Source organism: Dipodomys spectabilis, unplaced genomic scaffold, assembly GCF_019054845.1.
Source record: "Dipodomys spectabilis isolate Male_0828 unplaced genomic scaffold, ASM1905484v1 ptg000173l, whole genome shotgun sequence".
NCBI lineage: Eukaryota > Metazoa > Chordata > Mammalia > Rodentia > Heteromyidae > Dipodomys > Dipodomys spectabilis.
In genome coordinates, this window is record NW_024870850.1 from 9263313 (window position 1) to 9288470 (window position 25158).

At 40.8% G+C, this 25158-nt stretch overlaps 1 pseudogene; it reads left to right on the forward strand.

Annotated features, from left to right (window-relative positions):
* The first annotated feature begins 8105 nt into the window (after positions 1-8105).
* Positions 8106-21687, forward strand: LOC122119617 (annotated as a pseudogene).
* The last annotated feature ends 3471 nt before the right edge of the window (positions 21688-25158 follow it).

Consider the following 25158-nt stretch of genomic DNA (forward strand, 5'->3'; position numbering starts at 1 on the left):
AGCCTAGGCTCAGTCCCTCTGTTCTTCAGCTCAAGGCAGGCACTTACCACTTGAGCCACAGCACCATTCTCAGTTTTTCTGAGTGGTTTATTGGAGACAAGGATCTAACAGAATTTTTGCACAAGCTGGCTTTCAACCATCCTCATATTTCAGCCTCCTGAGTAGCTAGGATTACGTTTTTGAGCCACCAGCTCCCAGCTATTGCTCAATTCATTTTTTATTATTGTTGCTCGTTTCTCAGGGAACAGAGGAGGGAAGGCCACCGCTCCCCCACCCCACCGGAGTTCTCCATCTTTGATAATGACAAAGGCCTGGCTAAGCAGCTAGCTTCAACACAGGCCTTGGAAGGAAACAATTGGAGCCATTAGCAGGTCCCAGTACACTGACCTGACCTGCCAGGCTCAGCTCCACCCAGGGGAAAATCACCCAGCCCAGGCAGCAGTCGCTCCACCCCCAGAGGAGTGACTTTCTTCACTGAGTAAACAGAGCCAGGGGATGCGCCTCCCTACAGCAGCCTAGACAAGCAATTGAAACTCAGTAAATATAAACCATGAGAATGGCTCCAGGCTGGGCTCAGTGAGTTTCTCTATGAGTTTTCCACTCAGGGAAAAGCTACTGTTTGCTCAAAGGCTTCAACCCTACCCAGAACCTAGGCTCAACACAGCATCTCCAAAATAGAGGAAACAGACACCTCCCTCTTTTGTGATACTCAAAGCAGATCTCTCTCCCACTGAACTAGGCTGAGAGGAGGATCACACAATCCAGGGTAAAGTAGAGTATTTTTCTGTCTGCTCAAACAATTTTACTTAAAAACCAATCAAGCCACAGGAACAAAAAAACACCACAAGCAGACCAGAGATTCCACCAAGAGACTGGTTGCAGACACAGGGGAAATACAGGATCTTCTCATTACCTCCCCCCCCCAAAAAAAAGCAGGAACTCTTTCTTGAACCTTATATTAAATTTTTAATTTTTAAAAAATAAACAATATTTTTAATATCTTTTTTCCCTCTTATAATTTTAATTTTAGGTATATATGTATGTGTGTCTGTGCTTTTTTAAATCTCTTTTGACATTTTGGTCCATTTTTCTTCATATTTTCTTTTTTTTTCTCTTTCTTTTTTCCGTGACTTAATTGCTCTTCTGGTCATCCTCAGATATATACCTATCATCAATTATTAGACCTTATCCCCCATTGTGTACATATTTTATCCAGAAATTTATTACTCAATTCAATACTTCTTAACCTTAAATTCTTTAATAGCAGTATTATCTCTTTTAGCCTATATAATTTTATAAGAATTTTTATTGTTTACTTTTTCATGTCTCCTTTCTATCCCTCCACTCCTCTCATTCTATCCCTTTCTTCTCACAATTTCACTTAGATAATTTTTAACTTTCACTTTTTAAATTGACATTTTTGTTTTTCCAGTTTCTCTTGTCTCTAAACAGCTGCAAAGATCAACTAGATTTAACAGACATTTACCAAATATTTCACCCAGCAGCATCAGAATACACATTTTTCTCAGCAGCACATGGAACATTTTCCAAAATAGACCACATTTTAGATCACAAAGCAAACTTGTCCAAATTCAGAAACATTGAAGTTATACCTTGCATTCTCTCAGACCACAAGGGAATAAAATAAAAACTCAACAGTAACACATGGAAGCTGTACAACACACTGTTGAATTATGAGTGGGTCATGGAAGTGATTAGAAAGGAAATACAAATGTTCATGATATTCAACAATAATGAATACACAAATTAACAGCTCCTCTGGGACACAAGAAAGGCAGTACTCAGAGGCAAGTTTATAGCTCTGAGTTCCTACATCAACAAATTGAAGAGATCTGAAACTGACAATTTCAAAAGAAACCTAAACCTCCTTGGAAAAGAGCACCAAGATAAACCCCAATCCAGTAGACAGAAAGAAATAATTAAAATTAAATCATAATTTAACGAATTAGAATTTTAAAACCATAGAAAGAATCAACACAGCAAAGGGTTGGTTCTTTGAAAAAATTAACAAAATTGACAAATCCTTAGCAAATCTTATCAGAAAAAGAAGAGAACACACCCAAATAAATAAACTCAGGCATGAGAATGGAAACCACCACAGAAAAAAACAAGATTCAGAACCTTATAATGGAATACTTCTCAAAACTTTATGCTAATAAGTTTGAGAACTTAGCAGAAATGGTCCTTTTCCTAGCAAATATCGACATGCCGAAACTAAACCAAAACGAATTAAACCGTCCTAAAAGGCCCATATCAAGCATTGAAATAGAAACAGCAATAAGAGACCTCCCATTTAAGAAAAGACCAGGACCAGATGGATTTAGAGAGGAATTCTACAAGGCCTTCAAAGCAGAGTTCACACCAATACTCCTCCAACTCTTCAATGAAATTTAAAGAGAAAGTTCACTACCGAACACATTCAAAAAAATTTTGACCAATAGACTTCAACAATTCATCCAAAAAATCGTACACCATGATCAAACAGGATTCATTCAGGGATACAAAGCTGATTAATATAATTCATCACATCAACAAGAGCAAGGATAAGAACCACATGATTATCTCAATAGGTGCAGAAAAGGCATTTGAGAAGATCCAACACCACTTTATGATGATGATTCTGGAAAAATTAGGAATCCTGGGAACAGTCCTCCACAATACAATAAAGTCTGTACATGACAAACTTACAGCCAGCATTATACTTAATGGTGGAAAGCTAAATCCATTTTCTCTTAGCTCAGGAATGAGATAAGGATGTCCACTCTCTCCACTTCTCTTCAATTTAGTATTAGAATGCCTAGCTACAGCAATAAGACAAGATGCAAACATAAAAGGAATCCAAATAGGGAAAGATGAAGTAAAACTTTCCCTCTTCGCAGATGACATGATTTTGTATTTAAAGAATTCCCTGGACTCCACTCCCAAATTACTGAAGCTGATTCAAAACTTTGGCAAAGTAGAAGGGTATAAAATTAGCCCTCAAAAAATCAATGGCTTCTCTGTATTCCAACAATGAGAAAAGCATACACGAAATCAGGAAAGCAACTCTATTAGTAATAGCCACACAAAATATAAGATACCAAGGAATTAACTTAACCAAAGAAGAGAAGGACCTTTATGATGAAAAATTTGAAAAACCTGAAAAAGGAAATCAAAACAGAACTTAGAAAGTGGATAAACTTCTCATGCTCCTGGATTGGAAGGATCAACATAGTGAAAATCGCAATACTTCCTAAGGCTATCTACAAATTCAATGTGATACCTATCAATATTCCAACCTCATTCTTCAAGGAAATAGAAGAGGCAATCCAAACATTCATATGGAACAATAAAGACCCCGAATAGCAAAAATGATCCTCAACAGAAAGAACAGTGCTGGAGGAATATCAATACCAAATTTCAAACTCTACTGCAAAGTAATAATATCAAAACAACTTGGTACTGGCACAAGAACAGACTTCAGGACCAATGGAACAGAATTGAAAACCCAGACATGAACCTACAGACACATAGCCATCTAATCTTCAATAAGGGAACTTAAAATAGAAGGGAAGAAAGATAGCCTCTTCAGTAAATGGTGCTGGCAAAATTGGTAGAAAACTAAAGCTAGATCCTTATATATCACCCTCCACCAGAATCAACCCCAAATGGATCAAAGACATTGGATCCAAAGCAGACACTCTGAAAACATTAGGATGGAATAGGAGAAACCTTAGGTCTCCTTGGCACAGGCCAAAATTTTCTTAATAGAGACCCAGAAACACAACAAATCAAAGAAAGGTTGGACAAATGGGATTGCATGAAATTGCGGAGTTTCTGCATGGCAAAGGACATAGCTAGAAAGATCAATAGAAAGCCCAAGGATTGGGAGAAGATCATAACTAGCCACACAACGGACAAGGGTCTCATATCTAAAATGTACCTGGAACTCAAAAAATTAAATCCCCAACAACAAATCCTCAAAGAAACAACTGCCCAATAAATAAGTGGGCTAAAAACTTAAAGAGAAACTTCTCTGAAGAGGAAAGAAGGATGGCCAAAAGACACATGAAGACATGTTTAACCACCCTAGCCATAAAAGAATTGCAAATCAAAACAACATTGAGATACCACCTCACCCCAGTTAGAATGGCTATAGTCAAGAACTCTAATAACAACAGATGCTGGAGGGGATGTGGACAGAAGAGCAGTTTAATGCATTGTTGGTGGGAGTGTAAACTTGTTCAACTACTTTGGAAAGTAGTATGGAGGTTCCTCATAAGACTCCATATAGAGATCCTCTATGACTCAGCAATCCCTCTTTTGGGCATTTACCCAAATGATCACAAACAAGACCATACTAAAGCTACCAACACAACTATGATTATTGCAGCATTATTTACCATAGCTAAGATATGGAACCAACCCAGATGCCCCTCATTAGATGAATGGATCAAGAAAATGTGGTATACATACACACTGGAATTCTATTCCTCCAACAGAAAGAATGGCATTGCCCCCTTTGTTAGGAAATGGAAAGACTTGGAAAAATTATATTAAGTGAAGTAAGGCAGGCCCAAAGAGACATAGGTCCCAAGGTTACCCTTCTTTGCAATAACTAGTACATGTCTGAGACAAACAGAAACTGTCAGACAAGTTGATGTTAGGCGAAATTAACCCCGAGATAAGGATTCAATTTTTTTTCTTTCTTGCGATTGTTTCCAACATATTTATAAGATGATTTCTTTGTTACTTTGCATATACCTCCCCCATGGTATAACCCTGCTTTCACTGTATTTGATGTTGGTATAATTTGTGGAGGGTAAAGGAAAAACCAAATTGCTTAAATAGAATTACAGGTGGACACTACTTGAGCCACAGCACCACTCCTAGTTTTCTGAGTGGTTTATTGCAGATAAGAGTCTCATGAAGTTTTATGCCCAGGCTGGCTTTGAACCGTGATCCTCAAATCTCAGCCTCCTGAGTAGCTAGGATTTTGGGTTTGAACCACCGGCTCCCAGCTATTGCTCAATTCTTTTATTGTTATTATTATTATTATTATTGCTCAATTCTTTACACACCAAAAGGCCAATATATGAGTGTTTTTAACTAAAAGTTGCTTTCCTTCAAATATTACCTTAAGAAAGTTACAAGAGTGATATGTGAAGTGATGCAATCAGCTGCATTTTGAAAACACCAAGAGATGGTCTGAGATCCCTCAAGTTTGTTAAGTTTGGACTCTTCATGCAATGTCAGTCTACATGTGATTCTCCTGTTCTCCCGTCTTTAAAACCAAATGGGAAATATCAATTTACAAATAGTTTGTCTAAGGATTACTACTTTACATCTTTAAAAATGTCATTTTGAGATCAAATGTTTTCAAAGAGTTAATTAAACATGTAATTTTTAAAAACTCAGTAAGGAATCCAGGTGCCAGTGATTCATACCTGTAATCCTAGCTACTCAGGAGGTGAGATCTGAGGATCAGAGTTCAAAGCCAGCCCAGGCAGGAAACTACATAGGACTGTTATCTCCAATTAACCACCAGAAAACCAAAAGCGGTGCTGTGGCTCAAGCGGTAGAGCATTCTCCTTGAGCTGAAAACGGAGGGACAGCACCTAGACCAAGAGTTCAAGTCCCATGACCAAGGGAAGTTAGTAAATGAAAGTCTTGAGAAAGGGAATTGATGAAACAAATTGGTTTCATTTGGATAAAAAATTATTTCAGTCTTCAATTTTTTTTTGGTGTGTTGTGGGGCTTGAACTCTGGGCCTTGGCACTGTCCCTCAGTTCTTCAGCTCAAGGCTAGCACTCTACCACTTAAGTCACAGCACCACTTCCCAGCTTCAATTTTTATACCCACAAAATGTTCAAGTAAGTAGCAGATGAGTACATCTTGAGTTTCATAAAATAGAGCTTATGGGCTGGGAAGGTGGCTCAGTGGCAGCGCGTTTGCCTTGCATAAAATAGAGCTTATTATAAAAATAATTGGCATTAAATAAGTTGATTATTATCAAGAAAATTAATAATAACAGACACTAATGGGGATATGGCCAAAAGGAATATTATAACACTGTTGGTAACATAATATGACAAAAGATATAATATTACATGCATATTACACACACACAAATATTGGTGTTTGTTATGTCTATGTTTACATATGGTGAGTGTTTATCATGACACTACTTAGAAGCTGAGTTGCAGAACAAGGCTCCATTCATCAATACATGAAGGGAAAAAGTAAATTGAGTCACACAGACATTAGGAGTCTTGGGCATGCAATTAAATATTTGAGTCAGGAATATGGGAGGAAGTGAAGAACATTGTGTTCAGTTAAGCACCCTGGGAAATGCAGCTGTGGTATATACTGGACACCGTGTGAAAAATGAAGCATACAACCTGTGGGTGGGTCAGGGAGGGAAAAACTGCGTAACGTTGTAAAAACAGAAATGTACTCATTACAAGACTTACATAATGGTAACTCCTCTGTACAACACATTTACAATACACACAGACAAATAGACATACAGAAAGAAAGCACTCAGATAGATAGAGGCAACACAGATCCCCAAGTTTTCTCTTATTTTTGAAATGTAGGGAGAAGAAGGCATAGAGTACTAGAGTAGATATCAATGATAATGAAGGAGAAATTGTTAGCTTCTCCAGCAAGGAAACCTTATACACGGTTCAGGCAGAAAAGGCAAACTGGCCACCGTCAGGAGATGGAGACCCATGAAGAAGACAAAGGAAAAGGAAAAAGAAGAAAATAAAAAGAGAGAGAAGGGGACAACAGCGGATATAGAAGTGACCACAGAGTCTGGGGAACTTATCACTGTCCTACAGAGGTGTGACCAGGATGGTCCAGGAAGTGACCTCCGTGGATGAGGAAGTGACCTCAGATTGTGGGGTCCTTTGCTGACTCCCAGTCAGGTGATTGACAGGTGACTACTGGTTTCAGGCAAGTGAAGAGAAAGTGGGGAGGGCCTGTTCTCTTAGGCAGACTGAACAGAAATAGTTAGAGTAATAGATGAGGAGAATGGGATAAAAGTTTGTCCTCTGAGCCAGCCACAGCTGGCTCATACCGATAATCCTGGGTATAGAAGCAACAAAGATTTCTACCTAAAATCTCAAGTCAGGCTAGGCCCCAGCACTGATGCTCTTGCAATTTCTTGCTGACTTACCAATACCAAATAGCATTTGCAATCTTACTTTTCAATTTACATTTGCCAAGACCTTCCTCATAAATATATGCAGCCAGTTCACAGAACCAGCCACCATGGTGAAGTCTGTGCAGAGCAGGACACTATGCTGTGACCATGGTTTCACTTCTATTATGAGGAACTAATAGAGAAGACAGGTAGGGAGACATGGACAGAGCTGGCACTACGTAGCTGTCTAAGTGGGAACAAGAATTCCCGGAGCACTCAGGACAGGATGGGGACACAGCAGAGCAAGACCCATCCATACACCCACAGCTACCAGGATCCTCAGTGTGCAGGGCTGCTATGTTCCCAAAAAGTCATAAATCATAGAACATCTCTGTCTAACAGTGGACTGCCAATATATTCATAGGTGCAGTCTGATGGTCAACAACATGCAAGCACTGAAGAAGTTCAAGGTTCAGAGTGCAAATGTCTAATTGGTTAAGTGCATTGACCTTGAAGTATTCATCTGTAATGGTAGAATTCCAGGACACTGTTGGTAACACCTGCAGCAGTAAGTAAATACATTGAGCTCTTCTGGATTCTTGTGCATGTGCAGTTGGTATAAAAACCTGAATGGGTCATTTCACCAAACTTCTGTGTCTTCTTTTTCCCCAGGTTGTGAGCCTGCCCATCCTCATCTTTGACGGTGCTCCAATAACTCTGACTGCGCATTTGCTTGCCATGGCGCTCTATGATCATTTGACCTTCACATGGCATCCTCTGGTGTCATCCATTCCCATCATCCCTAGGGACCCTTGATTGGTTGTGCTTTTTTTGTTTTCAACTTTTTGCTTTCACACAAGTTTGTGAACAACTCAACAAGAGAGGAATCCATCCCTGGAGTTTCATTATCTACTGTCTTGGATGAAATCATGGTCCTGAGGGTGTGGAGAGGAAGATGGTACACATGTTTTCTAACTTCTGTTTTGACCTAGAAGCTGGGCCCCAGATGCAGAGCCAGAGGGCAGAATGGGCTCTGTATTCCTCTAGGACAGTGGAGGCTATCCAGGTAACAAGAAGCCACAAAAACTGAAGATCCATTTAGACACCACCTGACGCTGCAGGCACAGTCTGCATCCAGAATCACATCTCCATGTCGAGTCAGCAGCAATGTTCCCTGTTGCTCTGACACTGCTTCTCCTCCAGCATCCTCTCTTGATCACTTTCTCTGAAGATGGCAGACACATTTGCACAGAGAAATCTGTGGCATGCAGAAGGGGAGATGTGGTCATTGCTGGGTTTTACCCCCTCTATTCTTGGGAATTGGTCGTTCAAGGCTGGAATGACCCTACCCTGCAGCAACAGAACATTCAGTAAGTGATTTCTTGGATTTTCTTAAATTTTGAATTTTTCTTTGTATTACAATCAGATGTGGGGGAAGTTTGGACACAATCACTGATGTGATCTGCATCTTCTACACTGCGCTCACTACAACAGCTCTACTTCATTTCAGGTGTTTCCGATGAATATTTTTCTTTCTTCCAAGGGTACAGAGTTTTCTGTCTATCTTCCACTCCACTCCTCTTTCCAGAGATATGCCGACCACCCCACCATCACTGTGACTCCTCCACTCATCACTGTTACTCAGGGTCACTGGGGTGACCAAGAGTCCATACAAAGACACTAAAGTGCAATGTCCCCATCCATAGGGCAAAGGATAGGGAATCTTCAATCCATTCTGTTCTTTATACTTTTCAAAACAGGACCAATGTTTGGACCGCCTTCAGGGCAATGTTTCTTAGGATAGACATGCAGTTTCGACTTCTGAGGTTATTTCATGTCAGCAAAGTTCTGGAAATGGGGAGCTGCTGGTCAGATCAGTAATAAGAGATGCATGACATACTTGATTTTTTCCCCTTAACTAATGTAAGTAAGCTTCTGTCCTGCTATCCATGTCTTGGCCTCTCTCCTATGTTATTCCCAGAAACTCTGTTTCCATTCCTTGTTCTCCAACATGTTTCCAGGCTTCTTTATTTTTCCCTGCTCATAACTTCCTAAACTAGATTTGAAAGTTTTTTCATATATATTGTCAGTAATGGGTCTTGAACTCAAGGCTTGGATGCTATCCCTCTGCTATTCACCTTAAGACAAGTGCTTGATTGCTGGCACCACAGTGCAATTTCAAATTTTATAGTGGTTTATTGGAGATAAGAGTCTCATGGACTCTTCTGCCCTGACTGGCTTTGAGCCCTGATCCTCAGATCTCACTCTCCTGAGTAGATAGGATGACAGGCATGAGCAAAGGTGACTGGCTTTTTCACATATTTTATACACACTTTCATTCATGCATTTGTCCCAGGTGAGCTCACTACTTTCAGATCTATAGAATTCTCTGTAAACTTGGGAAGTCATGGATGAACCTTCTCAGACAAGTTGTGTGGAAACACCCTGTATGGGGTTTGTTCAGGAGAGGAATACTTTATTCCATGAGAGATTTATGAGAGATATTGAAGCCAAATTAATGTGGTGAGGAAGTGAGTGAGAAAGATGGGGCTCATGTGTAAATCCAGCAATAGAAACGTACCCCATGGGAAGGGTGAGATGTCAGAGCTATCCTCTTCTCTGTCCATTCTCTAATTGAGCTGTGTGTGTGTGTGTGTGTGTGTGTGTGTGTGTATGTGTGTGTGTGTGTGTGTGTGCATGTTCAGAGAGACTCTGGTACTCAGGCATCATCCCAAGTCCGATGGCTTTTTTTATCATGACTGGCACTCTACCACTTGACCTACAGCTCTGCACCAGTTTCCGTAGATTTGCTTGCACATAAAATGTGTCACAGGCATTCCTGCACAAAATGACTACAAAACATGATTCTCCTATATCAGTCTCCTTAGTAGTTATAATTGCAGGCCTGAGCCAACAGTTCCCAATTCATATTTAGTATTACTGACATTCTAGATGTCAAGCCTCAGTTACATTGCACAAAATAACATCAGCAAACATCCATGAGAGTAGAGATTCTCTCTATGAGAATTTCCCTAAAATGATTATATTGAATACTAGGAGAACTCATCATTCTGGAACATTCTTGATTCATATTGGCATGTGATACCATCTGGCTTTTGAAATGTCTCCAAATTATACCAGTCTGACTGGTCTGGCTTTGTGCCTGTCTTTCCAGAAATTCCAGGCAGGCTTCAGTGTTCCTGAGTTTGTAAGTGACTTCCACAATGTCAACATTAGAGGGAGCCCAGGGACTGTGAGAAGTCGGCTGTGAGGTGATAAACCACTTCAGTACCAGAGAAAACCAAAGGCTATTTTGGTGACAAAATACTCTCTGGTTCTAAAAACCTCATGAGAACCCCAATGAGTCATGGGTGCAAATATGCCTTCTCCTGGGTGCACAGGGGGACCATATGCCTCATCCACAGGGAATGGCCTTGTGCATGGATTCTGCCTTGCAATAGCAAGATTTGTGTGCTGGAACAGGCGTTAGACACAGCTGTGCCCCCCGAACTCTATTACACCTGGAATACCAAACAGCAGGGTCACCAAAACAGATGAAGGTTAATGTAGTTTCCCTCTAATAGTAGGGACTTGGGATCCTGGACTTTGATTGCAGAAGAAGAAATTCTAGACAAGTCACAACAGTAAGAAAATGTGGCAGAGCTTTGCTGAGTAAGGAAGCAAACAAACAAACAGGTAGACAAAAAGGAAACAGAAAGGCAAAGACACACTCTAACTGAGGAGAGACACACAGCTCTTGGGCTGCCAGGGGTATTCAGATGGTAAAGGCAGGAGGTCTTACTTAAAAGTTACACAAACATAGGTTTGTCATCTTTGCTCTAATCACTCCTGGTGTTAAACTTTCTGAGTTTCTGTATGTTTTGACCATTCTTTCCAGATGATTATCCTTGAGGGAAGGAAGGTGTGCTGTTGTCTGTATTTGGGGTAGGAGGTTGCTTAAATTTTGGGGGAGCATTTTAGGGGGAAGGCATTTGCCCTACAAGACAACTGCTAATTCATATGATGAGAAATACATCTCTCAGGAGGCAATGCAACCTATTGCCTCTCTTTGAAGTAAAGATGGTAGCCCTGTGTTTCTAAATCACATGTTTCTGAGTTGCCTTCTCTAGGACTCATTTTTTTCCTTAATTTATCCACATTCTTTTTGTGCTCAATGACTTTGGTCCCTTAATATAAAGTTATGTAGATGGATGAATAGCTCTCTGTTTGCTGTGAGCTTCCCATACCTCATTTTTTACTAACCTATTCTTCTCCATTTTCCCCTAAATGACTTCATTCTCTTAATATTAAGGGAAGTAGATGGACAAGCTTTGAGCTTGCATTAACCAGGCCTCATTTTCCTTAGTCTATCCTGCATGGGTACAGCATCCTCAGTCCACTGCGATCAAGACCAATGAAGTGCTGGGTGAGTACTAAGATTGACTCAGGTTGAATGTGGTAGAGGTGTGCTCATGAGCCAAGATGCACACAACCATACACAATTAGTTATAGCTGATATAGAATTCAGATTGTCAGGTGGTAGATGACTTTCTCAGATATTGAAGTGATTACAGAGTCAGCCAGAGTCTGTCCTGTCTATATGGTCATGGCACAGTTCTAGTGCTATTATCTAGCCCACACTAAGCTGTGGGACAATATCACCATCTTACTTCCCTGTCTTACCTATTATAATTGGGATGAAAAACCATGCAATGCTACAGCAGCATGGTAAGTTTTGTAAAGGAAGCCACAAGGCAGCATGGGTGGCCGATGCCTAGAATTCTAGCTACTTAGGAAGCGAGATCTGAGGACCGGGGTTCAATGCCACCCCAGGGAGAAAAGTCTGTGAGACTTTTATCTCTAGTAAAACAAAAGAAAGCCAGAAGTGGCTCTGTGCCTCAAGTGCTAGAGAGCTAGTCTTAAGCTGAAGATTTTAGGGTCAGATCCCAGGCATAGATTTCAAAGCCCAAAACCAACAAAAAAAAGCAAGCCACAGGACCGTCTTGGTGAACACCACCATCTACTCAGGCTATCTAGCCTCCCCAAAGCCCAAACTGTCATGTGGATACACTTAAGCCACAATCTAGCTTATGCTGATGTAGACTAATGCACACTGGATTCCTAGAGAGCCTTCAGTTTCTGCCTGGTGCCATCTTGAGCACTGTCCTTCTAGGGCAGTGGTCCCTGAAATTATTCACTGTGCAATGAGACTGGACTGAGCCAGATGATAACAGAGTCACATAGCCACAGTGGCTTCACTAGGCTAAACAAGAATACAGGTGTCAGCCTACTCCACCCATGGTGGAAAGTGATGGAAATGGCATTTGGTTCTGCCTCAGCGACCTTCCAAAACCTCCTGAAATATTCTAATGGAAGCTGTGGTACTAGCATCAAACAGTGCCTCTAGTTTATTCTGGATTATTGGTCCAACCATGACATGCCTGATAAAGGGTTCTAAGAAATACTCTGACCCAATCTTCTGCCCTGCTCACTAGGAGGTTGTATCAAATACCTCCTGTCATTCACAAGATTAGAGGAGTGAGGTTGTGGCAGTGTGTTCCTTCTCCGTCCTTAACCAGTTCCAGAGGCACAATCTAAAGGTCTGGACCCAAGAGTAGAAACTATAAGCACATCCCCATCACTGGTCTCAGTGTATGGGGATGGTGCTGAGATTTAACTTTAATTCTCTTCCTCCCTGCAATGTCAGAGGGTTTCTGTCCATAATGAGCTACTAGTGCTGGTAATGGGGAGGAACATGGAGATGGCTTCTTCCCCCTTTTCTCACACATCCTTTTCTGTTGTTTGCTTGACTAGAGAAGTATCCTCCAGTCCACACTCCCTGACTCTCATCTGTTCTTTGTTGGGTGAGGCAATCTTCATGTTCTAGCTTCCTGGGCTATCATCTTGCTCTGCTTCTGGGGAATCCCCATGAATGATGACATTCTCTGAGTCAGCTTAGTGTGCCTCTACCACATCAAATGAATTTTGTACTTCTGTGATTTCTTTACTTTCCTCACAAGGCAAGATTCACTTCTTTGCAGAAGGATGCACCATTGGCAAATGTGTGGCAAGCAAGCACAGACACAAAACAGCCTGCTGTCCTATTTACTCCTAACACAGCAGGCCCTGCCTGTCTGTTCATACTGGTTGAACTCGGGTAGACCATCTGCTCCCAATTGGAATCGTATTTCTTAAGATTTTTTCCATATGCACAGCTAATTTAAGGGACTAAATGATTTGGGATGTTAGCTGAGCCTCCTCCTATGTCACAGCAGACAGAAGTGTTTTTCACTTATCCATATGGGGCAGAGAGGAAAAGCCAGCTTGCTCATTCCTCACTCTCTCTCTCTCTCTCTCTCTCTCTCTCTCTCTCTCTCTCTCTCTCTCTCTCTCTCTCTCTCTCTCTCTCTGTTCAATCTCAGAAGAATAGTCATCTCATGTATGCTGATCAAGACCTGTTCAGGAACTCTTCCAATTCTAAGAAGTTTTCTTTGACTCCAAATTAAAATGCCATCCCGTTGGATTTACACATATTACTGTGTGTAGAAATCAACATTTGATTCAACAAAGTCATGAGATTTGCAGTTAATCATTTGTAAGACTTGTATACCTACCCAAATTTTGTGATTTCTGTGCAGGATCAACTTAAAGAAATACCAATTGCTTCTCAACCTGCTGCTGGCTGTGGAGGAGATCAACAAGAATCCCCATCTGCTACCCAACATGACTCTGGGGTTTGAGATCTATACTGCACATTACTCAGGTACTGATCTGTTAGAGGACCCACTCACCTGGCTGTCTGGGAAGAATAAAAACATCCCTAATTACACCTGTAGAAGAGACAGCAAAGCTATAGCAGCACTCACAGGAACCTCAAGCACATTTGTCCCAATAGGGACACTGCTGGACCTCTACAATCTTCCACAGGTGAGGCTGGGTGGGGTGGGCAGATGTGAAGCCATATCCACAGTGACTCTGTCCTCAACAGTCTGAAGAGGAGGTGGTATCACAAACCCTTACAAATGCATAATCTCACAGGGAGAAGCCTCCTAAAGTGGGTGGGACATACACATTTTCATTACTTCAAATAAAAGGAGGGGTGTTGAGAGGAAAGGATGAGCCAAAGCTCTGAGCCTTATCTGTACATGTCTACAAAGAGTTCAGAACATGAGAGATGACTTTGCAAATGGGATAAGCAAACTTTTGTTCCCACAACTATACTACCACTTGTTGTGTCGTTCACATGAGGACTGAGATTTGCCTATGACCATACTCTTCCTGATGTTGTTTCCATTTGTTCCCTGTAGTTCACCTTTGGGGCTTTTGATCCTCTCCTGAGTGACCATGGAAAGTTTGGTACTGTCTATCAGATGGCTGCCAAGGACTCAGGTCTAGCCCTGGCCATGGTCTCCTTGATGCTTCATTTCAGCTGGAACTGGGTGGGACTATTCATCACCGAAGAAAACTATGGAATGTGGTTCCTCTCAGAATTGAGGGAAGAGATGGGCAAGAGTAGAGTCTGCTTTGCCTTTGAGAACATGATCACTTACAGTGTCCTTTCAGATTACTCAAATGATCTATCAATGCAGTGCCAGCTACTGGACTTATCAACCAATGTGATTATCATTTATGGGGACAGTAAATTTCTACTAAGCTTTATTCTTAAATTTAGGCACTTTCTAATTACAGGCAAAGTCTGGGTCCTGAACTCACCCTATGATGATGTGACTATTGCTAAAAGACATTTTCTGATTGACTCTTTCCATGCACCTCTTATCTTCTCTCACCATCATAGAAACACTGCTGCGTTCACCAATTTTATTCTGACAGAGACCTTCTCCAAGATCTCAGCAAATAACTCCCTTCCCAGGTCATGGATTCAGTCTGTTTATAGCCTACTGATTAAGTCTGACTGCAGAGACTTGGGGCACTGTTCATACAATGCCACACTGCATTGGTTGCTGAGGCACATTTTTGACATGCCCATGTCAGATGAGAGTTACAACATCTACAATGCTGTGTATGCTGTGGCCCATGCCCTCCACCAGATGTTTCTTCATTACATGGGAGAGCCAAGAGTGCACAATGGGCAACCCAGGACATTTCTCTCTTCACAGGTAATGGCTTTGCTTTTGGGTGCCCTACTCTAGGCATGCAGAACTTCTATATAAGCTTTCATAGCAGATGCAACTAGGTTGTCTGGCACCATTTTGGCAAATACAAGAGAGTCTGTTGTGCTCTCCATGAAGTGATGATAGAGCTGTGAAGACAATGTTCTTGAAGAACGCTGCATCCGTGACAAGGGAGTGTTGTGTCTTCTGTCCCCATCCTCACTATGTTTGGGAAAAACCATCCCCTTTTCAATAGGATATATTCAAATTCTCCTTGTACCTTTTTAAAATAACAGATTAAGGGTGACTAGTTTTTTTATTGTGAAAATACTGTACAGAGGGGTTACAATTACATGGGCAATATAATGAGTACATTTCTTACCAAGCATTGTAGCCTCCTTCTTTGTTTCCCCTTCCCATCCCTTCCAATCCTCCCCTCCCCCGCACTCCCTACCCAATCTTCCCCCACACTCCCGAACCAAAGCTGTGAAGTTCGTTTTTGACATAATGACTTCTACATCCCATTGTTGCAATTGGTTCAACTGTATCCCTATTTAAACGATTTCTTTTTCCCCTTCCCCTCAACAGATTATACCGACATCAAATACAGGGGTTATACTGTGGGGGAGGGACATACAAAGCAACAAAGAAATAAACTTATAAATGTGTTAGAAACAATCACATGAAAGAAAAAAAAACATTTGAATACATAGCTTAGGGTTCATTTCCCTAACATCACCTTATCTGAACTTTTCTGCTTGACTCAGACATATACTAGATATTGCAAATAAGAGAATCCATGGGACCTATCTTTCTTTGGGTCTGGCTTACTCTACTTAATATAAAATTTTCCAAGCCTTTCCATTTCCTAACAAATTGTGCAATGTCATTCTTTCTGATGGAGGCATAGAGTTCCATTTTGTATATATAACACTTTTTCTTGATCTATTTATCTACTATGGGCATATGTGTAGGTTCCACATCTTACCTGTAATAAATAATGCTGCAATAAGCATAGTCATGCTAGTAGCTTTAGTGTGGTCCTGTTTGTAAACATTTGGGTTATTGCCCAAAACTGGGATTGCTGGGTAATAGGGGAGCTCTACATGGAGTCTTTTGAGGAACATCCATACTACTTTCCAAAGTGTTTGAACATGTTTACACTCCCACCAACAATGCAGTAAGGTTCCCTTCTGTCCACATCCCCTCCAGCATCGGTTGTTATTAAAGTTCTTGATTTTAGCCATTCTAACTGGAGTGAGGTGATATCACAATATTGTTTTGATTCGCATTTCTTTTAAGGATAGGGAGGTTGAGCATTTCTTCATGTGTCTATTGGCCATCCTTCTTTCCTCTTCAGAGAAGTTTCTCTTTAAGGCTTTAGCCCACTTATTCGTTGGGCAGTTGTTTCTTTGAGAATTTCTTATTGGGGCATTTAATTTTTGAGTTCCAAGTATATCTTAGATATGAGAACTTTCTTCATTGTATGACTAGTGAAGATCTCCTCTAAGAGTACCTGGTTCTTGAAAACCTAATATTGCCTAGACACAAGTGGCTCACACCTGTGACTCACTCATGACTACAATTAACCACCAAGAAGCCAGACGGGGAGCTGTGGCTCAATGGACAGAATAATTACTTTGAAAAGAACAACAACAAAAAAAAAACCAAGTTGAGTGCCTAAACTGTGAGAACACACCACAGGGCAGGCATACACACACACACACACACACACACACACACACACAAACACACACACACACACACACACACACACACACGCAGAGAACAAGGTCTTGCTTAAGGTAATCTTTCATAGTTGTTACAAATATTCTATGATTCTACTTAGTTTATTATTTACCTATATTTCAGACTTATTCTCCTATCAGAATCACAAAACAAGTGATTGGAATGCAATTTAGAGAGTCTGTTGGGGTCTATCATATGATAATTCATTATTTTGTTGGATGTGGCTAGAGTTTCATTCCCTTGAAATTGAGTTTCTGCAACCCATCCTGGATACTCAGGTTTTAGAACTTGGTAACATTTTAGTCTGCTGTGGGCCTGCATTTGATACAGTTGGTTGGAATCCTGTGGTGTGTGTGAATCAGTGGATGGGAATGAAGAGTAATCCATTGTCTGGGGTTTTGTGATAACACTGGGAAGCACTTCACCATACTATAATGTGTCCATTTTAGCTGCATCACTTTTTGAAGTAGATCCAATTTACCAATCCTGTTGGAGACCAAGTGGTTTTGAATGAGGAAAGGAAATTGGAGGCAGAGTATGACATTAAGAGCTTTTGGAATTTTCCAGAAGGTCTGGGACAAAAGGTGAAAGTTGGCAAGTTTTCTCCATCTAGGCCACCTCATCAACAACTGGTTTTGTTTGAAAATCTGATAGAGTGGCCCATAGGAATTACCAAGGTGGGTCATTTCTACATTTGTTACTCTCTCCTTTTAAAAAAAAATGTATCGTTATTAAGAAGTAGTTGTAGAAAGACCTTACAATTCCCTGTCAGGTTATGATCACAATGCTTGTAGGCATTGTCACCACATCCTTAGTTCTCCCCCAGGGTCAGTCGTTTCTAACCATAATGGCATGATCTATGTATAAATGAGCAATAAGCTTATCCTTTTTTAAAGTTAGTTCAATGAAACTATGGCTCAGTGGTTTACATTTCAAAACTTTGTGTTTCTGGAAGTTTCTTTCTAACAGATACATGGAAGGAACAGGGGAACATATCATGACCAATATGTTGTTCTATGTTTGCATAGTGAATATCATAAAATTAAATGACACCTGTGAATCATCATTTCAGCACTGTGACAAAATATCTGAGGGAATCAAATGAGAAGGCAGAAGGGCTTGCTTGGCTTCTGCCTGGAGATTTCAGACCATGGTTGGATAGATTGTTGCTTCTTAGTCTAGTGAGACAGGATGTAATGAAAGGAGCATCTGCCAGTAAAATTCACCCACTTCCTGACAGCTAGGAAGCCAAGAGAGATGTGAATGGCCCTGGGTACAGTAGCACCTCTACAGCAATCAGCCATGCTTTAGAGTGTGGGTTTGAAATTTCCCTGAGTGATTTTCCTCTCATGCTCTTATTCATCTGTAAACAGATCACATAATTCAAGAATAGGATGCAGGATTAACTCCCATTTCCTAATTTCATAGAGTTAACATCCAACACTTCAAGGCTCCATGACTTCCCGATAGTATGAGTGCTGGGTGTTGAGGCCCCACATATTCTTCAGCTCATGTCAGATGAAACTGTAAGAAGGTTCAGTAAATTCATTTGCTGTGTGCATATAAAGATTATGTGTTTTTATTATCATTTCCCCTAAATCACTGGAGTTTCTCAGATGTCAATTGAAAGGATAAAATGTCACTAACTTTCATATGAATATTCTCAGACTCCTCAGTCTGTGTGCAGTGAGAGCTGTGGTCCTGGATTCAAGAAAGCCTCTCTGGAGGGAAATGCTACCTGTTGCTTTGATTGCACTCCTTGCCCAGAGAATGAGATTTCTAATGTGACAGGTGAGTCTGTTAGTTAGAGAAATTCCCCATCTCTCCTTCCTACCCTTCAGTCCATGCAAGCCAGTGGAGTGATCTACAGTAACATGGCAGGAACACACATGCACCTTCACGCAGAGTTCCAGGGCAACGTTAACCATACTTCTCCTTAGAAGAAACACCCACTGCCCCTCCATACATCTCTGACTGTATTTTCTAATCTATTACAGACTTCATCTTGAGAATACCCATGTTCCCCTCTCCTCAATCACATTTTTTATATTTAAAGAAAATGTTTACCCATGGTTTTCATTATTTGTAATACCTACTGTTTGTCTAGGACAAGCAGAAAAGGTCAAAAGCTAGGTACTATGACCATATAAGTTGATGTTAAGTGAAATGAACGCCAAGATTGGGGGGTATATAATGACCATGTGATTTTTTTCTTTCTTTGGTATGTTCCACCCGCATGGTATAACCCCTGTTTTCAATGTATTGGATTTGGTGCCCTGCATCTTGTATATACATTTTCCTAATTTGGGGAGGGCAAGGAAAAAACAAACTGCTTAAATAGGGATACAGTTGCCCCATTTTAGCCAGGAGATGTACAAGACACTATATTGAAAACGAATTTACAACTTTGGCATTGTTGGGGGAGTACTTGGGGATGTGGACAAAGAAGGGATGGTTAGGCAAAAACAAAGCAGGAGGCAAAATCCTAGAAGGGAAATGTACACTTTACCTTACTCATGTAAATGTAACTACTCTGTACAGTATTTTTACAATAAAAAACATTAAAAAAAAGAGGGGAACAATGCTCCATAGGAAAATACTCATTACCTTAATCATGTAACTGTAACCACTTTGTACAGTATCTTAACAATAAAACATATATTTAATAAACAAGGGAGAAATGGAGAAAATAAGAGCTAAACTGAAAAAAAGGAAATATCAAGGACCAGTTGTTGATCTTTGAAATGATATGCAAATCATCATGGAATTGTGGACCTAACACAGCCTTTCATTTCTGAGTGCCTATTGCTGCTCATTTCTAATTAAATGTTATTTACTATTTAGCATGCACTAATAATACAACGGGCTTTGTTATGGTCACTCCATGCCTGACACTGGCACTAGGCTGCTAGCAATTCTTCAAATATAAAAGATTCAGAAGTACTTTATCATCTCCATTTCATTTCTCTTCTCCCTCCTCCAGCTGATCTTTCCCAGACCTTATCATATCAGTGGAGGAGCACTGTTCTTGACACAGATCAAATGCTCAAGAAGTTTGTGAGATTGAGGAGATTGAGGTTTGGATTTGACCCTCTTGCACAAAGTGAATTGGTTGGGCTGAGTCTCTATTCTCCATTATGTCTTGAATGAGTAGCAGAGAGCCAGAGTGCTATGACCTTTCAAGAATGCAGAACATAATGCTGGTAATCATATATTACACCTGTAATCCAAGCGATTTAAGCAGTTGAGATTTGAGGATGGAACTTCGATGTAATGATGTACAGGAAACTCAGTAAGATTTTTTATCACCATTAAGCACCCAAAAAGCTGTAATTGGAGCTGTGGCTCAAGTGGTAGAGTGGTAGTTTTGAGCATGAATACTCTGAAAAACATCCCATGGCAAGAGTTCAAGCACTGGAGGAAAGACAGACAGATGGAAGGAAGAAAGGAGCTAGAGAAGGAAGGAGGGAGGGAGGGAAAGAGGAAAGGAAGGAAGGAAGGAAAGAGAAGGAAGGAAGGAAGGAGGAAAGAAAGAAAACATAAACATAAAAACGGAAAGGGAAGAGGGAAAGAAGAAGAAATGTGAGAAAGAGATTTGATGTGAAAGCATTTTGATATAGAGTTACTCTGTTGGTATTGAACTCACTACTGGTCAACTGGTGAATCAGGGGAAATGTGATAGCTACTTGAATGAAAGGGGTTGAGAGGAAAGACAAATACTAAACACAAACTAATAGTGATTCTCACACCTCACCAGACATGGAGCAGTGTGTCAGGTGTGCAGATCATCAGTTTGCCAACATGCAGAGAAATCACTGCCTGATGAAAACTGAGGGCTTCCTGGCTTATGAAGACCCCTTGGGTATGGCTCTGGCTTGCACAGCTCTTTGCTGCTCTGCACTCACAGCTGCAGTTCTTGGGGTGTTTATCAAGCACGAAGACACCCCTATTGTCAAGGCCAATAACTGGGCCCTCAGCTACATCCTGCTCATCTCCCTCACCTGCTGCTTCCTCTGCTCCTTGCTCTTCCTTGGCCGTCCCCACACAGCCACCTGCATCCTGCAGCACACCACATTCGCAGTGGTCTTCACTGTGGCTGTCTCCACGGTCCTGGCCAAGACCATCACTGTGGTTCTGGCCTTCACGCTCACTGCTCCAGGGAGAAGCACGAGGCAGTGGCTGCTGTTCTGGGTTCCTAACCTCCTCATCCCCATCTGCACTCTCATCCAGGTGACCCTCTGTGGCCTCTGGCTGAAAATCTCGCCTCCCTTTGTGGACAAAGATGCACAATCTGAACATGGCTACATCATCATCCTGTGCAACATGGGCTCTCTCACTGCCTTCTACTGTGTCCTGGGATACCTTGGCTCTCTGGCCCTGGCCAGCTTCACTGTGGCTTTTCTGGCCAGAAACCTGCCTGACACCTTCAATGAGGCCAAGTTCCTGACCTTCAGCATGCTGGTGTTCTGCAGTGTGTGGCTCACCTTCCTGCCTGTCTACCACAGCACCAAGGGGAAGGCCATGGTGGCCGTGGAGGTCTTCTCCATTTTGGCCTCCAGTGCAGGTCTCCTAGGCTGCATCTTTGCCCCCAAGTGCTACATCATCCTGATAAGACCTGAGAGAAATTCTTTCTCCAGGTTCAGGGAGAGATCAGGTTCTGGAAGAAACAAACATTAAGATAAACATAGATGTTGCCTAGAATATTTAGAGGCTCTGAGAGCAATCTGTATCACATCTTAGTTTACTGTGAGGACTTCTTTGAACAAACAAGTTACTCTAATTCATTCCTCTGGTTATGTTAGAGACATAGCACATTCCCAACAAGACCTCCAAAATTTGCATTCTAACTTGTATATTTTATGATTCCTCCAGTGTAATCTGTCCTTTATACTATCATACTTTCTAATGACTACATTATCTACTGTGCTTATTCTTTTCTCTTTCCTGTATCAATTATTCTTCCTACCTATACTATATCACTGCTTGAATATCACTATATTAGTATAGGAAGTTACTCGTATAGGAAGTTATGTTGTTGAACATTTCCATGCTTTCATTATGGTAACTCAAGTCCATTCTCTGACCTAGCTGCATATTTCTGTTCACATATTTTCTATTTTGCTACATTACTGAGTTTATTTTACTGGAAAATCTCTCATTCTTTCTTTTCTTTCTTTAAGAATTTTAGAGCACGATGTTAATCTATTGCAGTTTCCTACAGGACTCTATGAATATATTTTTTAGGGAAGAAATGCGAGTGCACCAACATAACTACAGTTGTCCAAATGAGCAGCTGCAGCAATTGTTTGCTTATTGGATATTATTTCTTATTGAAATCCAAAAATACTGAGTACACAATTGGCCAAGCAGAGCCTTGTCATCCCAGTCCCTAAGAATCCTCAATATTAATGGATGGAGAAATAGAATCATTTACAAGAAGAGAAAAAGCTCCCCAAGAGAGGACAAAAACATCAGATAGGATCAGACTTCAAAACTCTCAATGTTCTTTACAATTCTATGAGAACAAGAATGATTCTGAAGAGTCCCAAAGAAATCAAAGTGTTGAGGAGCTTGAAGTAGGAATATTCTCAGGCCACCACCATGTTGTACAGCCAGAAGGAGTCCAATGGATAAACAAGCACATGCTTCTGAGTCCAGAGATCTTGATGTCATTCAATGCTGTAGTGTGGCTCAGTGGAGTGACGTCACCCCCACATGGATGACATAGATACGCATAGTGATGTCTCTAATTCTGTTGGGCCATGCATGGAAAATAGAAAAGCATCTGCACCGAAACAGAAATGTCTGGAATCCAAACAGATTATCCCACTTACAATGACTCAAAGAAGAGAGTACTCACTGTTCTGTATAGGTGCTCATTTAATAATTGCCACTTCTGGTTTTCAGTGGTCCATTGGAGAAAAGAGTTTCTTGGAATTCCCTGCCTGGGATGGCTTTGAACTGCAATCCTCAGATCTCAGCATCCTGAGTAGCTAGGATCACAGGCATGAGGCACCAGCACCTTGTCATTGATTCTGTTTTGATAACTGGGTTTCAGACCTTCAATATGATTGTGAAAGTCCCTCTGCAGTACTCAGAAAGAGTTTAGAATAATACAGATATTGTAATTTGGGGAAGAACTTAACAGGATCAGAACCATTACTGTATAGGTAGAAAGAAAAAAAAATTTTGGTTACCCATTCTGGTAACAAATCACAACTATAAGAACGTATAAAACATAGGGAACTGAAGCATTCACACAAGTGGTGAAATAATTTTTACTGCGCTGTCCTACCATCTGACTTCCCAAAACCATTATGTTGATATTTATGATTAAGAGGTGGTATTTCCAAGACTCTTCATGTATCTAATACATCAGTACTTACAGGGTAGAGATGCTTCTGTCTTTAGACACAACCAAGGGGTGAAGAACCAAGGATCTCTTCAAGTCTGGTGCATAGAGAAAGCTCAGCCTCCATCCTCAGGACTGACAGACCAGGAGCGGGCTAGTGCCAGCCTCTGTTTCAGAGGACCGCAGCTGTCCAGGAGATGCTCAAGTGAAGGTGGGAAAGGATGGACTCATCATTGACATTAGGAAAATTAATCTCCAGAGCTCACAATTAGCAAACTTGTGCATCTTATTGGGCCAAATCACTAAGGACTTCCAAACAGAAATGGAAGAAGAGAAAAGAGATGAATACCCACACTCGATTTTTGGAGGAGATCTCATTAGCTATGCTGGCAAAAGTTAGTGTGCCCTTACTTCCATTGCTTCATTTTCTGCTTATTTTTTTAAGATCCAGTGATGTTCAATCTCCATTTGATTGGACTAAATTACATGTCATAAACCTGTTTTACATTGAGATATGACAAAGTAAACAAGACCCAAGAAATAAAGGACCTCTTCTTAGTTTTCATATAACTTCTAAATCACTGTATGTTCTTGTCCCCATATATGCTGCATAGGCATGCACATCTGAGGGAAGCCAGAAGGAGGGCAAAGAAGTGGAGGAAAATAGGTGAAAAAAATACAGCAGAGGGCCCATCAGCGGCACTGGTCATTGATGAAAGTGAACTAAGCAGCTCAACAGTGATGATGGGAGGGTGGGAATGAGAGAGAAAATGGAAACAGCTGATACTGAGCAAAAGGAAAGAAATGTACATATCACCCAATTTGGAGGAAACAGTTTTATTGTTAAAGTCTGTAGAGTTCATAAGCTTTGTAGATCAAGACGATGACAAGATGCATTGTGAAGATTTAAATGTGTTAGTGACTTTAGCTAAGTATCATTATGCCACAATAGTGTGAAATTTATAAATTACATAATCTCAATAAAGAAAAAAGTGTTATTCTTAAAAAATGGACTAAAACCTTAGGTAATGTGTATTAAATTTTCACATTCTTGTGGAAATCTATTATTAAACTCATTTTGAATTTCTATATTAGACACGTAATTTTTTGCCATCCAGACACCAGTGGCTCTCTTAGAAGGCTTGGATCTGAGGATTACAGTTCAAAATTAGCCTGGACAGAAAAGTCTATGAGACTTCATCTCTAACTTACAAGTAAAAATATAGGACAGGAGGTATTTGTCAAATGCTAAAATGACACATGTGTATTACAAAGCCAAGAGAGGGACCTTGGGGCCCAGACTTCCAGTGCTGATACACACACACACACACACACACACACACACACACACAGACGTTTTCATATTGAAAACATAAATTTCTCTTTAATTCCCTTTACTTTTTGCCACCCAACTCCAATAAATGTCAATCCTGTATTTAAATTTTTTAAAGAAAAGGCAAGTGGTTTCATTTCTCATGAGGGTCTGTGGATGCCACAGTGAGCAGTGCCAATGATGGCAAAGGCTCAACAGAAACACGGAGAAAAAAAAGAGTGAAGACAGACAGATAGACAGATAGACAGACAGAATAGCCAATGTATTAAAGCCACACAATCATTAAATGAAAATCATCCCAAACTCTGAGAGTAGAAGAAAAGAGAAACCCATGCGGCGCAGGTGAGACACCTCAACCCAGAGAGGGGGCAGAATAGCAGGAATAGACTATGGATCCCACCCCTGTCCCCTGGAACTGCTGCTCAGGATCTGCCCCGTGTTGTTGCTGCTGAATCTGCGCCCA